Source organism: Papio anubis, chromosome 1 (genome assembly GCF_008728515.1).
Source record: "Papio anubis isolate 15944 chromosome 1, Panubis1.0, whole genome shotgun sequence".
NCBI lineage: Eukaryota > Metazoa > Chordata > Mammalia > Primates > Cercopithecidae > Papio > Papio anubis.
This window is the reverse complement of record NC_044976.1, coordinates 8,321,360-8,337,719: the sequence shown is the minus strand read 5'-3', so window position 1 is coordinate 8,337,719 and position 16,360 is coordinate 8,321,360. Positions and strand designations below refer to the sequence as shown.

Genomic DNA, 16,360 nt, shown 5'->3' with positions numbered 1-16,360 from the left:
TGCCTGCGTGCAGGCCAAAGCAGCTCTGTCTAGGACACTAACCCGCTGTGTTGACGTCTGATTAACACCAGTTCCAGGAATGCCTCTAAGATTTTTATTTTGTCTACTGCTCTTGTGTAAGAATACGTACTTACAGCAAATTCTGCCTTTAGGTCAAAATCACCTTTCAAAAAATATATTAAAGAATATAAATAGAGACAGGGTCTCACTATATTGCCCAGGCTGGTCTTGAACTCCCAGCCTCCAAAGATCTTCCCACCTCAGCCTCCCAAAGTGCTGGGATTACAGGTATGAGCCACCATACTCAGTCCCAGAACAACCTAGACCATAAGCCCTGCCCTTAGGCAGATTCATTTGGCATGCTTACCTTTCTCCACAATTGTCTTATACATTGCTTCCCTATTGGTGTATAAGCCCTGGGTCTGGGAGTGAATGGCGTAGGGATCCACCATCTTGCCTTGCGGCCGCCTGAAATGATAGCTTCTGTTCCTAAGTATCTATTAAATGTTCCTTTCTGAGGCTGGGTGTGATGGTTCATGCCTGTGATTCCAGCATGTCGGGAGGCCGAGGCAGGTGGACCATTTGAGGTCGGGAGTTTGAGACCAGCTTGGCCAACATGGTGAGACCCCTTCTCTACTAAAAATACAAAAATTAGCCAGGTGCAGTGGCAGGTGCCTGTAATCCCAGCTACTTGAGAGGCTGAGGCAAGAGAATCACTTGAACTTGGGAGGGAGAAGTTGCAGTGAGTCGAGATCTGGACCCACTGCACTCCAGCATGGGTGACAGAGCGAGACTCTGTCTCAAAGACAGAGAAAAAAAATTCCTTTCTGAGAAAGAATTTATCAGCCTCTTTGTTCTACCTCTCAGCTCCCTTGGACTTTGGGGGTAGGTTTGCACAGATTTGCACACTGCAAAACAATGGTGGCACAGAATGTTCTATGTGTTTTTGTGACATAAACGAACAGAGGGTAGTCCTCAGAGGTACCCTAGCTCTCTCCTTCTCTCTGTTCCCAGAGCACTTTATGACTGTGTTCTTCTAGCACCTGGCTGTTCTGTTGTAGGGTCCAGGGTGGGCACTGCCTGAAATATCTGTGCCCCGTCCATTACCTGGCAGAGCACCTGGCTCAGTGTAGGTGCTGGGTAAATGAATGAATGAATAAGACACTCCCACCTTCCCCAAATTGGTAGAAAATGTTCCTGGAAAAATGAGTCCCTGTGAAGGAAGCTTTGACCGTAATTTCCAAAGGAATCTCAAAGCTGAGTCCATGTTTCCAGGGTCATCCATCACGGATGCTGGGTCTGGCTGGGAACTTGGAGGTTCGCTAAGTGAGCCCAAAGCGAGCGAGTGGCAGGGAGTGAAGAGTAGGTGCTTGTATGACAGGAGGGTGAAGGAGGCTTCCAGAGGACGAAGCTTTGGGCCAGCCAGCACCTGCCGGGCTGAGTACAGGAGAGAAGCCACACCTGCTGGCACTCAGCCAGTGCTGGGTTCCCCCAGGACAGTGTGGAAAGGGGGGCTTGTTTGTTCTTTTAGGCTAAGTCTTAGGAGAGACTAAGTTATTAGAATTTTAGGGGCTGGAGCTGAGTGTGGTGGCTCATACCTGTAATCCCAGCACTTTGGGAGGCCAAGGCAGGAGGATCACCTGAGGTCAGGAGTTCAAGACCAACCTGGCCAACATGGTGAAACCCCGCCTCTACTAAATATACAAAATTAGCCGGGCGTGGTGGCGGCTATCTGTAATCCCAGCTACTCGGGAGGCTGAGGCAGGAGAATTACATGAACCCAGAACGCAGAGGTTGCAGTGAGCCGAGATCGCACCACTGCACTCCAGCCTGGGTGATAGAGTGAGACTCCACTTAAAAAAAAAAAAAAAAAAAAAGAAAAGAATTCTAGGGGCTGGGTGTGGAGCTGGTCCAGGGGAGGTAAATATGACAGTTGGCTCCGAGGCCCAGCAGCTCCAAGGGGCATGGAGAAACAACCTTTGCTCCCTGACAAGTCCACGGTGGCACCAGCAGGGGAGCGAGTCCACCCCAAGGAATCATAACTGGTCTTGTCTGCAGTTCGGAGGAACTATGCATCTCGGTACTTTGGCTCAGGTCCTCTCTTGGTAGCCAGTTTACAAGCAGTCCTGGGTCACCCAGCTTAGCCCCACCCATCTGTCCACACCTTAGCTGGCATCCAGAGGCGATGGTCAGGCGAAAGGCCTGACATCACCATCTTTGCTGGTCTCCAAGTTAGAATCAAGTGAGGAAGTGGGGGACAGTGGATGACCCTGTCTAACAGTCTCTGGGCTCTCACATTGAAAAACGAGAATGCGGCCGGGTGGGGTGGCTCAAGCCTGTAATCCCAGCACTTTGGGAGGCCGAGGTGGGAGGATCACTTGAGGTCAGAAGTTCGAGACCAGCCTGGCCAACATGATGAAACCCCACCTCTATTAAAAATACAAAAATTAGCCAGACGTGGTGGCATGCACCTGTAGTCCTAGCTACTTAGGAGGCTGAGGCAGGAGAATCCCTTGAACCAGAGAGGCAGACGCTGCAGTGAGCTGAGATTGAGCCACTGCACTCCAGCCTGGGCGACAGAGCAAGACTCCGTCTCAAAAAAAAACACAACAACAATAAAAACCCATGAATGCAGTCACTATGAGAGCGTCAGACAGACTTTGGGTGGTGTTGAAAGGCCTAGTCAGATCACTGGGGCTGGGGGGCGACCTCCACCCCTCCTCCAGCTGTTAGCGTCAGAGGTCTCCCTGTGAGCCACTGCAGGCAAGGGAGCAGGGGGGCTCCAGAGGTTGACCTCAGCAGAAGCAACAGCTGATGGCTGCAGTATTAGAAATTGCATCCTTAAATATGGGACAGAATGGGAGCTGGCCACTTGCTTGGATAAAGGCTGCTGGCATAAATTTAAACTCTGTATCTTTGGAGAAAACTTGGAAAATAACCTCTTTTTTTTTTTTTTGATGGAGTTTTTTGCTCTTGTCTCCCAGGCTGGAGTGCAATGGCGCAATCTTGTCTCACTGCAACCTCTGCCTCCTTGTTCAAGCGATTCTCCTGCCTCAACCTCTTGAGTAGCTGGGATTACGGGTGCATGCCACCATGTCTGGCTAATTTTTTGTATTTTTAGTAGAGATGGGGTTTCACCATGTTGGTCAGGCTGGTCTTGAACTCCTGACCTCAGGTGATCCACCCACTTCGGCCTCCCAAAGTGCTAGGATTACAGCGTAAGCCACTGCGCCTGGCCAATAACCTCTCTTTTAAAACAGTGTTCCAGCACATTGTGTTCATTCCTTCATTCGACAAAGGTGAACTGAGGTCTTAATATGGCCCAAGCATGGTACTGGACAGCCATGGCCAGATACATACCTTGCCCTGAAAAATCGCAGTGTGGCTGTGCTGGGGGCGGACGGGAGACACAGACAGATAACTGACAGGAACGTGAGGGCCAGTGCTGCGAGGAACCACACGTGGGGTTGTGGGGGACCCGGGAGGCTGCCTTCCAGATGGAGGAGAGGAGGGTGCTGAGTCAGGGAAGCGTTTTTGGATGGGGTCACGCCTGAATCGAGTGTGAAAGGATGAGTAAGCGTTTAGGGGCTGGGAGGGGGCAATGAGAGTGTCCAGGCAGAGGAGACAAGAGCAAGGACCCTATGGCAGGAGGAAGTGTTGTGTGCAGGTATGCATGTGTGTATATGCATGTGTATATGTGTGTGTATGTCTGTAGGTGCATATGTGTGTGTGTAGCGTGTGTGTATGAATGTATGTATGTGCATGTGTATACATGTGTATGCATGTGGGTGCCTGTGTGTGTGTGTCTAGCGTGTGGGTATGCTTGTGTGTAAATGCATGTGTATATGTGTGTGTCTGTGGGTGCATGTGTGTGCATATGTGTGTGTAGCATGTGTGTATGCATGTGTATATGCGTATGTCTGTGGGTGCATGTGTGTGTATATGTGTGTGTAGCATGTGTGTATGCATGTGTATATGCGTGTGTTTGTGGGTGCATGTCTGTGCATATGTGTGTGTAGCATGTGCGTATGCATGTGTATATGCGGATGTGTATATGTGTGTATATGTGTGTGGGTGCATGTGTGTGCATATGTATGTGTAGCATGTGTTTATGCATGTGTGTATATATGTGTGTATACGTGTATGTGCATGTGTGTGCATATGTGTGAAGCATGTGTGTGTACGCATGTGTATATGTGTGTGGGTGCATATGTGTGTGTATATGTGTGTCTGTGGGTGCATATGTGTGTGTGCGTGTGGGTGTGTCATGCATGTGTGTGTGTGAGAAAAATTGTGGGGCTGGTGTGTTAACTGAGAGGCAGGGGTACAAAGCCTCAAAGGAGAGGAAGGACCCCTTAAGAGGGAAGTTGCATTTTATTCCACAAGGAATGGGAAGGTGCCAGGGCAGAAGAGTGAAAGTGGAGTCCTGCTTGCCACAAATATTAATCAGGTCTCTTTTAGTTGCAAATTACAGACTAGTTCCAACTAACTTAAGTACAGAAGGTATTAATGGTTTTCAAAAGTAAACGGCCTCTAAGGCTAGGTCTGCCTTCAGGCAGAGCTGGATCCAGGAGCTTAGGTGATATTGACAGGAATGGGCCTCCCCTTTGTCTCTGCTTTCCTCCGTGTGTGTCTGATTCTCAGGTGGTTGTGCCCTGTGTGGCAGCAAAGGTGACTGCCAGCGACTCCAGCCTCCTGTCCTGCAGATTCAGCAGATGTCCTGAGAGTGTTCTCATGGGCTGGGATTGAGTCACAAGCTCCCCTCAGAAACTAATCATGATGACTCTGATTTGCACACCTTGGGCCATGTGTCTGCCCCTGAAAGCAGGGGGTGAGGCAGCCACGGGGACTGAAGGGAGGTCAGGACAAGGAGAGAAGGGAGCTGTGCAGATGTCTGACTCCATTTGTATGAAATGCCCAGAATGCATAAATCATAGAGTCAGAATGCTGACTAGTGGGTGACGGGAGTGATGGGGCGTGAGGAGGAGGAGTGACTGCTTCATGGGTAGGGAGTTTCCTTTTGGGGGGATAAAAATGTTTTGGAATTAGGTTGCATGACACTGTGATTGTACTAAATGCCACCAAATTGTTCACTTTAATTTTATTTATTTATTTATTTGAGACAGGATCTCACTCTGTTGCCCAAGCTGGAGTGCAGTGGTGTGATCACAGCTCAATGCAGCCTCAACCTAGTTTCTAGGCTCAAGCAATCCTCCTGCCTTGGGCTCCCGAGTAGCTGGGACTACAGGTGCATGCCATCATGCCCAGCTAATTAAAAAAAAAATTTTTTTTTTTTTTTTAGAGGTGGGGTCTCACTATGTTGCGCAGGCTAGTCTTGAATTCCTGGGCACAAGTCACCTCCTGCCTTGGCCTCCCAAAGTGCTGGAATTACAAGTATGAGGCACCATGCCTGGCAAACTGGTCACTTTAAAAATGGTGAATTTTGGCCTGGCACGGCGGCTCATGCCTGTAATTCCAGAACTTTGGGAGGCTGAGGTGGGTGGATCCCTTGAGGTCAGGAGTTTCAGACCAGCCTAGCCAACATGGTGAAACCCCTTCTCTGTTAAATATACAAAAATTACCTGGGCGTGATGGCAGGCACCTGTGGTCCCAGCTACTCAGGAGGCTGAGTTAGAAGAATTGCTTGAACCTGGGAGGCAGAGGCTGCAGTGAGCCGAGATTGCACCACTGAACTCCAGCCTGGGCGACAAAGCGAGACTCCACCTCAAAAAAAAAAAAAAAAAAAATTAAATTAAAAAAATAAAATGGTGATTTTTATGTAATGCAAATCTCATCTCAGTAAAAAAATTTTAAAATGACAGTTGTCCCTGTCCCTCATCCCCAGACGTCCTGGGACACTCCCCCCTCCATAGGGGCTGCTAGACGAGGTGACTCCTTTCCTTCCTTTTCTGCCTGTTTTCTCCCTTTTTAAACTTCAGAGGGTTTGGGACCCACAGTGGATTTTAAGCCAGAGGCTACTACAGGGTAATTCCAGGCATGGTGGCTGGCAGGGCCGTAGTCCACTGCTGGGACTGTGGGCATGCCGCTGTGGCTTCTCCAGAGGCCAGTTCCTGTATTTTCATGAGATCTGGTCGAGCAAGCTCCAGTGAGGTGCCAGGGACATCTTGTTCAGAGGAGAGCTGGTGACCGGGTTTTCCTGGCAGACCTTTAGCCAGCTGCACCTGTGTTCCTCTGGGCTGTGGGTGGAGGAGAGGGTGCTGTCACAACTTAGGGTCCAAGCTGCAGCTCCAGCGGGCCGGGAAGACTTGGAGCACCGAATTTCCGTCATCGCTTGGCGCGGGGTATGCTTGGTGACGCCACCATGAGAAAGGGCTGGGCTTGGGGAGGAGCCATGCACACTGGAATTGTAAAGAGGAAAGAGGGTTTTGGCTCACTTTCTGAGCAAATCCTCCATGCTGGGGTTTGGGCAGAGCCCAGAGCTGCCTCGGGGCTCTCCCAGAGCGAGCCTGCGTTGGCTCCTTCAGGAACCGGAGTTTCCATCCAAACCCTCTTCCTTGGGTTGCTCATTGCAAGCCGGCGGTGGTGGGAGGATGACTTCTGGTCCCCAGCAGGCTGGCACTGCGCTTGTCTGGCGTGGACATGGGGACCCGTCTCTTGGGCTGAATTGTGCTCTCTGCTCCTCTTTGATTTTTTTTTTTTTTTTTTTTGGCAGAGTCTCACTCTGTCACCCAGGGGAGTGCAGTGGCACAATCTCAGCTCACTGCAACCTCTGCCTCCTGTGTTCAAGCAGTTCTCCTGCCTCAGCCTCCCCAGTAGCTAGGATTATAGGTGTGCGCCACCACACCCAGCTAATTTTTGTATTTTTAGTAGAGATGGGGTTTCTCCATGTTGGTCAGGCTGGTCTTGAACTCCTGACCTCAGGTGATCCACTCGTCTTGGCCTTGCCAAGTGCTGGGATTACAGACGCGAGCCACCGAGCCCAGTCTCTGCTCCTTCTTTGAGCTGGAGACAGGCTAAGCTCCGGCCTGGGGGTCTAGTCCGCCTGCACCCACTTCCACCCGCTGCATGGGTCAGAATCTCAAGTTGATTCTGCAAGCTCCTTTCAGGGATTTTCCCACAAATTGAAGTTAGAGGATAACTGGAGTATGGAACCACATTTTTTTTTTTTTTATAGATGGAGTCTCACTCTGTCGCCCAGGCTGGAGTGCAGTGGCACGATCTCGGCTCACTGCAAGCTCCACCTCCCGGGTTCACCCCATTCTCCTGCCTCAGCCTCCCGAGTAGCTGGGACTACAGGCACCTGCCACCTCGCTCGGCTAATTTTTTGTATTTTTAGTAGAGATGGGGTTTCACCGAGTTAGCCAGGATGGTCTCGATCTCCTGACCTTGTGATCCATCTGCCTCAGCCTCCCAAAGTGCTGGGATTACAGGTGTGAGCCACTGCGCCCGGCCTGTTTGTTTGTTTTTTAGACAAGATCTCACTCTGTCAACTAAGCTGAGTGAGGTGGCACGATCACGGCTCACTGCAGCCTCGACCTCCCGGGCTCAAGTGATTCTCTTGCCTCAGCTTCCTGAGTAGCTGGGGCCACAGGTGTGCAGCACCACACCTGTCTAATTTTTGATTTTTTGTAGAGATGGGGATCTTGCTATGTTGCCCAGGCTGGTCTTGAACTCCTGGACTCAAGTGATCCTCCCACCTCGGCCTCCCAAAGTGCTGGGATTACAAGTGTGAGCCATCGCTCCTGGCCAGGACCGGGTTTTGCTCTTGAAGGCCGAGGATTTCCCACGTGTTTCCCCGCTGCTTGGATGTTGCAGGACAGGAATTCTCGAAGAGGTCGGCTTCTGGCAAAGACAGTACGGCTGGTGGGTCCTGGGCCAGGTGGCCTGGGTTCAAATCCTGACTCTACCACTTCCCAGCTGAGGGACGCCGTGCAAAGCACTTCACACCACTGATCCCCAGTTTTCTCATCTGTACGAAGTGGGCAGGCCCCCATGATTCATGTCCACCCAGACCCTTAGAATGTGACCTTATTTGGAAATAGGGCCTTTGCAGAGGTAATTAAGGATCCTGATAGGACGTCATCCTGGATGTAGGGTGGGCCCTGTATCCAATGGCTGGTGTGCTTATAAAAAGAGGAGACGTGGAGGCATTCACAGAGGGGAGACGGCTGTGGGAAGACAGAGACAGACAGTGGGGTGATGCGACCACCAGCCAGGGAACGCCTGGAGCTCCCGGAAGCTGGAAGAGGCCAGGAGGGATTCTATCTTAAAGGCTTCAGAGAGATTGTGGCCTGCCGATATCTTGATTTTGGACTTCTGGACTCCTGAACTGCAAAATAACTCATTTCTGCTCTTTTCAGTCACCCAGTTTATGACGACTTGAAATGGCAGCCCCAGGAAATGAACACACCCTCTCAAAGGACAGTTATCACCTAAAGCCTTTGACACACAGCACATAGTAGGTGCTCAATAAACAACCACTAGGATCCCTGTGCTGCCTTCTGCAGGGGTGGGAGGTAGGAGGTGTGGACACAGGAAGAGGGACTGTCAGGATAGCTCTGTCACCTTTCAGAGCAGCAACCTGTGGCCCTGGAGGGGACCATCCCGGGGTATCCAGGGGCCCCCAGCTCCTGCTGCTGCTGGGTGTCACCCTGCCCTGCTGGCTGGCGGCTGAGGTTGGAGCCCTTGAAGGACAGAGGTGGAGGGAAAGCAAGGAGTCTGCTGTGAAGGGCAGCTGCAGGGCCGAGGGCTGAGGCCTTCGATAGGGATGCTGGCAGCTGTGAATCATGGCCCACAGGCCAATCGCTGCCTGCTGACACATCACACCCCAGGAGGAGGACGGCTGTGACCTCATGCTAGTTGTCAAACACTCACGGCCCCTCCCAGCTCTGCCCAGTGCTTCAACTTGGCCCGGAGGGAGCTGTCCCCACCCCACCCCTGCCCAGCGTTGTGTGTTCTCCCCTCCCCTGCACACACAGCAGGACAATCAGACCTTCTGAGCCAAGGCTTTAGTGGCGGTTTATGATTTGGATGCTTTGGGAATGGGTGAGGCCAACAGTTTCCACTTCCCTGAGGGCAGCCGAGTTGTAAACCCTGGAAGATGTTCTGCACATCTGCCACAGCTGCCTGGCCAGGGAGCGCTGGGATACGCCTGGGAGGGTGTGTTCCCAGGGCTGGAGTCCCATTCTCTCCTGCCTTCCTCTATAAAAATAATGGTTTGCAGATGGGGAAACTGAGGCCTGGAGGAGCTAAGAACTTGCTATACACCTCCAAGTCAAATAGCATCTTGGCAAGAGAGGCAGGACCACAACGGAGAGTTTATCTTGGGCAAAGCTCTGCTCTACTTCCGGTCCTCGTCTTCTCGGGCTCTGTTGGGAATCTCAGCTCCTCTGCTTCCTGGTTCCAGGATGGGCCTGGGGCATCATGTAAGCCTTGGTGATGTTTGCATGTTGGCTTCAAGTTGCGATGGTAAAATAAATAAGCAAGAGGTTTGGGGAGCTCCAACCGGTCCTGCCCGCTGTTCCCAGATTCCCATTCAAAGCCACAAAGGTGACTTAAGTATTGTGAAGCCTGGAACTCTCACCTGGGGAGCACAGGGGACAGGGGGCAGGTTAGAGGGGTTAGAGGCTGGATGTGGCCTGGCTCCTGACCTCTAGACACAGCTCTGTTTTCTCTGCCCTTCCCTTCTGAAGGCAAGCACGTCTCCTGACAGCAGAATTGTAGCTCTCGAACTCCCTCAGTGCCCATCCAGCCTTCGCAGGTTGAGCAAACTTCCCCATGCTCAGGATTTGCATTCCTGGCTGCTACGCTGCCAGAAAACCGAGCTAGGATTTTAGGAGAGTCTCTTCAGAGCGGACATCTGCAGCCAGCGTGGATCCCTGAGCATCCAGGACACATCCTGCTCCTAACCTGTCCCCCGTCCACCCAGGTGAGAGCTCCAGGCTTCACAGTACTTGAGGCACCTTTGTGGTTTTGAATGGCGACCTGGGAACAGCGGGCAGGGCCGGTTGGAGCTCCCCAAGCCTCTTGCTTATTTATTTTACCATCACAACTTGAAGCCAATATTTAAGCATCACCAAGGCAACGGCCCAAATCTCCCAGCCCTTGGCCCCCATCCAGCCCCACATGGTGGGGACGAGGGCAGGGCGGGGGGAGTAGGGAAAATGAGTCAACCACCCCCTGCCCCGCAACCACCTGGGAAAACAGTGACCCAAAAATCGAATCCCGGCTTCTCTTGCAGGGTCATTGCTCTTTTTTTGGGGTCCCTACAATGGCGCGCTTTTAACACAGCAGGAGTCTCACAAGACCTCGGTGCTAATATTTTATTTTTGCGTGTGGTTAGACCCTACAGGTTTTAAAAACTTCTTATTGAAGTTTGATATCCATGTACAAAGTGTACAAACCGTAAGCATACACCTTTCACCAACTGTGCAATTTTTGCAAATGGAACACGCCCAGATCAAGGGTAGGCACACAGCCAGCCCCCCGGAGTCCTCCTTACTCCCCAGTCCCTGTCACTCCACCCCCAAAGTGAGTGCCATTCTAACTTCTCACGGCGCTGGTTGCTGGTCAGTTTGTTTTCTGTTTCTTTTTTAACTTGAAGTTCTGGGATACATGTGCGGGATGTGTAGGTTTGTTACGTAGGTGAGTGGGTGCTGTGTTGGTTTGCTGCACAGATCATGCCGTCTCCTCATTGGCTACTTTTGCTTGTTTTTGTGCTTTATATAAATGGAATCATACACTCTGTTCTCTTTTGGGTTGAAGCCAGTGGGATTTTTAGGCTTGAGTTGGTCTCCTCACCTCCAGCACCGGGGAGGAGAGAATAAAGGAAATAGAAAGCACTTTCTTATTTATTTATTTATTTGAGCTGGAGTCTTGCTCAGTTGCCCAGGCTGGAGTGCAGTGGCACGATCTCCGCTCACAGCAACTTTTGCCTCCTGGGTTCAAGTGATTCTCCTGCCTCAGCCTCCCAAGTAACTGGGATTACAGGTGACAGCCTCCACAGCCAGCTAATTTTTATATTTTTAGTAGAGACAGGGTTTCACTGTGTTGACCAGGCTGGTCTCAAACTCCTGACCTCAGGTGGTCTGCCTGCCTCAGTCTCCCTAAGTGCTGGGATTATAGGCGCAAGCCACTGTGCGCAGCCTGAAGGCACTTTCCCTGTGCCCACAGGCCATGGTCTTGACTATTTTAAAAGGCCCAGCATCATTTTCCCTTGTACCTTGTAACTGGGGTTTGTATCCGCCCGGTGTCAGTTTAGGGGACGGAGAGTAGTACTGTATCACTGACAAGCCTGAGGCGGGTTGAGGGGTCTCTGGAACCCTGGCCCCCAAAGTCCTCATTTCTCCTGGCGGGATGCTGGGGGCAGCTCCATAGTCTTTGCAGTCACGGCATCCCTCCACTGCAGGGCGGGCTCCAGTCACTCCTTTTTTTTTTTTTTTCCGAGACGGAGTCTCACTTTGTTGCCCAGGTTGGAGTGCAGTGGCACGATCTTGGCTTGCTGCAACCTCTGCCTCCCAGTTTCAAGGGATTCTCCTGCCTCACCCCCGCCGAGTAGCTGGGATTACAGGCATGCACCACCAGGCCCAGATAATTTTTGTATTTTTAGTAGAGACGGGGTTTCACCATGTTGCCCAGGCTGGTCTCAAACTCCTGAGCTCAGACGATTTGCCGGCTTTGGCCTCCCAAAGTCTTGGTATTACAGGTGTGAGCCACTGCACCTGGCCGGCCGGCCTTCCTTCCTTCCTTCCTTCCTTCTTTCCTTCCTTCCTTCCTTCCTTTTCTTTCTTTCTTTCATTTTTTTTGAGATGGAGTTTCGCTCTTATTGCCCAAGCTGGAGTGCAATGGTGCAATCTCAGCTCACTGCAACCTCTGCCTCTCAGGTTCAGGTAATTCTCCTGCCTCAGCCTGCCAAGTAGCTGGGATTACAGGTGTGCGCCACCACGCCTGGCTAATTTTATATATTTTTTAGTAGAGACGGGGTTTCACCATGTTGGTCAGGCTGGTCTCAAACTCCTGACCTCAAGTGATCCACCCTCCTCGGCCTCCCAAAGTGCTGGGATTACAGGTGTGAGTCACCATGCCCAGCCCCTATTTTTTATTTCTTTATGTTTTGAGACGGAGTCTCTCTCTATTGCCTAGGCTGGAGTGCAGTGGCACAACCTCAGTTTACTGCAATCTCAGTCTCCCAGGTTCAAGCGATTATCCTGTCTCAGCCTCCCGAGTAGCTGGGCCTAAAGGCATGCACCACCACTCCTGGCTAATTTTTATATTTTTAGTACAGACGGGGTTTCACCACATTGGCCAGGCTGGCCTCTAACTCTTGACCTCAAATGATCCACCCACCTTGGCTTCCCAAAGTGTTGGGATTACAGGCGTGAGCCACCATGCCTGGCCTTTATTTCTTTTTTGAGGTAGGCTCTCACTCTGTCGCCTAGGCTGGAGTGCAGTGGCACAATCACAGCTCACCACAGCTTCAACCTCCTGGGCTTAACTGATCCTCCCCTGCCCCAGCCTCCCGAGTAGCTGCGATTACAGGTGTGTGTCACCACACCCGCTAATATTTTGATTTTTTTTGTAGAGACGGGGTCTTGGTATGTTGCCCAGGCTGGTCTTGAACTCCTGGGCTCAACTGATTCTCTTGCCTTGGCCTCCCAAAGTGCTAGGATTACACATGTGAACCACTGCACCCATCCTGCATATGACATTTCAAAAAATATAAGCAGAACAAACATGACAAGGGGAAAAAGGTATCTAAACGTTTCTAAGCGCTTACTCTTGATTTCTTTCTTTTTTTTTTTTCTTTTTTTGAGATGGAGTCTCACTTTGTCGCCCAGGCTGGAGTGCAGTAGCATGATCTCTGCTCACTACAACCTCCGCCTCCCAAGTTCAAGTGATTCTTCTGCCTCAGCCTCCCAGCTGCCTAGCTGGGATTACAGGCACCTGCCATCATGCCTGGCTAATTTTTCGTGTATTTTTAGTAGAGATGGGGTTTCGCCACGTTGGCCAGGCTGGTCTAGAACTCCTGACCTCAGGTGATCCACCCGCCTTGGCCTCCCAAAGTGCTGGGATTACAGGTATGAGCCATCGCACCCGGCCAACTAACTCTTGATTTGTATACTTACACTGTGGCAGACTAGCAGCAAACCATCAGCCGACCAGGAGCAGTTCTGGGGGCCACACTTGGAGGCCACTGCCTTGGACCAGCCCTCTGCCCATGGCTGACCTGGAAGGACTGCAGTTCCATCTACCCTGCGGGCTCCTTCCCGGCTCCTTGGTGTCCCCCTCTTCATTCTGATTCTGTCTTTGTTGCTTTAGCTGAAGTGAAAGAGACAGAAACCTCTGCCCACCTTTTGTGGAGTCCTGGCCCCAAGGCCCCAAGCACCCAGGCCTTGCTGTCTTAAGTTTCTTCTAGATGCTCAGGGGTCACACATGGCTTCTTTTGGCCTCTTGTGGCTTCTTCCTCTCTGATGTGGAACAAGTTCCCTCAGTAGCTGGATAGGCCCACAATACAGGTTGACGAGGACCATGTCCCTGCCGATCCTCTCTTCCCCCCATGTCTTGCACAGAATCTTGTACCCAGTTTCTCTCCTTGGGGGCTGCTAGGGGCGAGGGAAGCGGCTGTCTCTGGAGGGTGGAAGAAGCATCTTTGCCCCCTCCTTGTTTAAGCATCTTAGTCCTGTGGTTCAATCCCAGGCCCATCCGTCCTGTGGTCTCTTAGGACTGGTGTGAGCCAGCAGCCTCATTCAGCCAAGGTCGCTGGCAGGTACATAACGGAGCCCCCAGCGCCCTGGCTGCCCTCTCTATTCTTGCAGGAAATTCACAGCCGGGGTGCCTCTTCCTCCAGAGAGACCTGTAAGCTTCCTGTCCTCCCTCCCTGTCTACCTCTGTGGCCATCCACAGCCTTTTCTGGGGTCAACCTTCATTCCCTTCCTCTGGCTCCAGGTACCACCAAACTCATCTTACCAGCATGTCACCAGTATGTGTGGGACAGAATATAGGAAGTGGGCTGGTGAGAGGAGGGAGTGCGTTTTCCATGTGAGATTGGACTTCTTGGGGGCTTCTTTTGGGACAGACCACCAGCCCAGGAGAGACACACACACAGGACCAGGGGCGTTTGGATTGGCGAGCTGTCAGCGTCCTCGCTGTTATACAAGCCTTCTTGCTTTTTCCTTTCCTCTCCTCATTCTTCTGCTTGCTTGCTTTTTTTCTTTTTAATAACCCTGACTGCATATTTTCTCTAACCCAAACCATCTGTTTACTAGCTTTTATAAGCAGTAATAAAAACAGTGAGGACCCAAGAGCTGTTTGGGTCCAAGGCACTTTCTCCGGCTGTCTCTCCGGGCAGCCTGAGAAGAGGTTAAGTGCCGCAGTGCGGGCCTAGAGGTGACACTTCCAGCAGGGTCCTTTCCTTCCACCTGAACTTGCCTGTGCAAAGCCGGTCTCTTTGGAGAGGCTCGGCAGAGCCGTGGCTGCCTTTCATTCGCTCCCTTTTCTGCCGTTCCAGCCGAGGACCTTAGGGTCACCTGCCTGCGGCAAGCTGCCTGCTGCGGAGGGAGCTGGCGTGGAGGAGCTGGGAAATGAGGTGGCTGTGCAAACTCGGGCTTCGGAGGTGCCAAGAGATCACTCGGAGGGAATGTACTGAGCTGTGAGGACGGGCGAGCCCGGGAAAACAATTCGACAACAATGCCGAGCGCCTAGGTGACAGGGAAAAAAAGGGAGTCTGTTTGGGAACGGATTTCGGCCTCCACTTCCAAAGCATTAGTAATTCAAGCAGCAGTGAGTGTAATATTTACTTGGGAAACTATGAAAAGTCATATAACAATGTTCTTTTAACAGCTTTCATCATCGGCTTGCTGGGTTCCGAGTGTAGTCTGCCACCTAATCATAAACAGAGGCTCGCGCTGCCATCTGGCAGGAGGCGTCCGTGCGCTGCTGTCGGCTGGGACTTGGGGCCCATCCTATGCGAGGCGTCCTCCATCACAGGTACAGAGTCGGGCGCTGGGCCCCAGGAGGTCACTGCGGTGAAGGACGGCACAACTCACCTCTTCCACCATGAAGAAATCAAGAGATGGTGGCGTTGGCAGCTTCCGTGTCTAGCCCAGCAAGCAGGCCAGAGAGGAGATGAAATCTTAGTTCAACAAAACTCTGCTTTTTAATTAAATTACTTTTTTTTTTTTTTTTTTTTTGACAGAGTCTTGCTCTGTTGTCCAGACTGGAGTACAGCTGTCCAATCTCGGCTCACTACAGACTGTGCCTCCTGCATTCAAGTGATTCTTGTGCCTCCTGAGTAGCTGGGATTACAGGGGTGCCACCACGCCTGGGTAACTTTTGTAGTTTTAGTAGAAACGGGGTTTTGCCATATTGGTCAAGCTGGTCTTGAACACTTGGCTTCAAGTGATCTGCCTACCTCGGCCTCCCAAAGTGCTGGGATTACAGGTGTGAGCCACCGCACCCTGCCTAAATTACAATTTATTTTATCTTATTTTATTTTTTGGTGGGGGAGAAGGGTAGGAAGTGAGCGGTCGTGTGGCCAAACATCCCGCTTTGCCTGGGACTGGGAGGGTTCCAGGGCTACAGGACTTTCTGTACACAAACCCAGAGACTAAGTAAACCAGACTGAGTTGGTCACTGTGGAGGGAGGGGACGTCCACAGAGCGGGAAGAAGCACAGGCTTCAGGGTCAGCGTGCACGGTTTGTCCCAGGAAAATTAGGGAACCTCTCCAGGGTTTATCTCTGAAAGGCATACTTTTTGGGGTGGTGGAGGCAGGGGAGAGGGCAGACATTAGGGCGTTGGGGCTTTGTGTGGGTGGCAGGCACCAAGGGGACCTGCGGGAGAGGCTCCTCCACCCTGCACAGCCCACCATCGCCAGGAGGGATGTGGGCCCGGGCTGCCAGATGGCTGATTTTTAAAAAAATGTTTGTGAAAGCTACCAAATTCTGAAACGTTGGCTCACGCCTTCAGGACATCCTGTATAGGCCACACAAACACATCTGATTGCCAAGTTGGCCTCTGGGCAGCCGGTTTGCAACCTCTGCACTGTACCATTTCTAAGTTTCCTGTCAGTTCTAGAGTTCAGCGACTGTCTAAACTCCAGCCAGCCACACTCCCAGGCAATATGCGGTGTACTGTGAGGAAGAACGACAAATACACGTGCTTTAAAAGCTGATAGCGGGCCGGCTGTGGTGGCTCCCGCCTGTGATCCCAGCGCTTTGGGAGGCATGAGCCACCATGCCCAGCCTAAATTGTACATTTTAAAGTGGTGAATTTTATGGTATATAAATTATATCTTGACTTAAAAATATACCGTGGCTCACGCCTGTAATCCCAGCATTTTGGGAGGCCGAGGCTGGTGGATTACCTGAGGTCAGGAGTTTGAGACCAGCCTGGCCAACATGG

The 16,360-nt window shown here is 51.6% G+C and overlaps 1 long non-coding RNA gene across 1 annotated transcript in view; it reads left to right on the top strand.

Moving 5' to 3' along the window:
* Nucleotides 1-15,128, top strand: part of LOC103878296 — a 32,654-nt gene extending 17,526 nt beyond the window's left edge. The window contains exon 3 of the long non-coding RNA XR_638450.4: nucleotides 14,468-15,128. This is a non-coding gene — a long non-coding RNA (uncharacterized LOC103878296). The remainder of the gene's footprint in view (nucleotides 1-14,467) is intronic.
* Nucleotides 15,129-16,360: the final 1,232 nt, after the last annotated feature.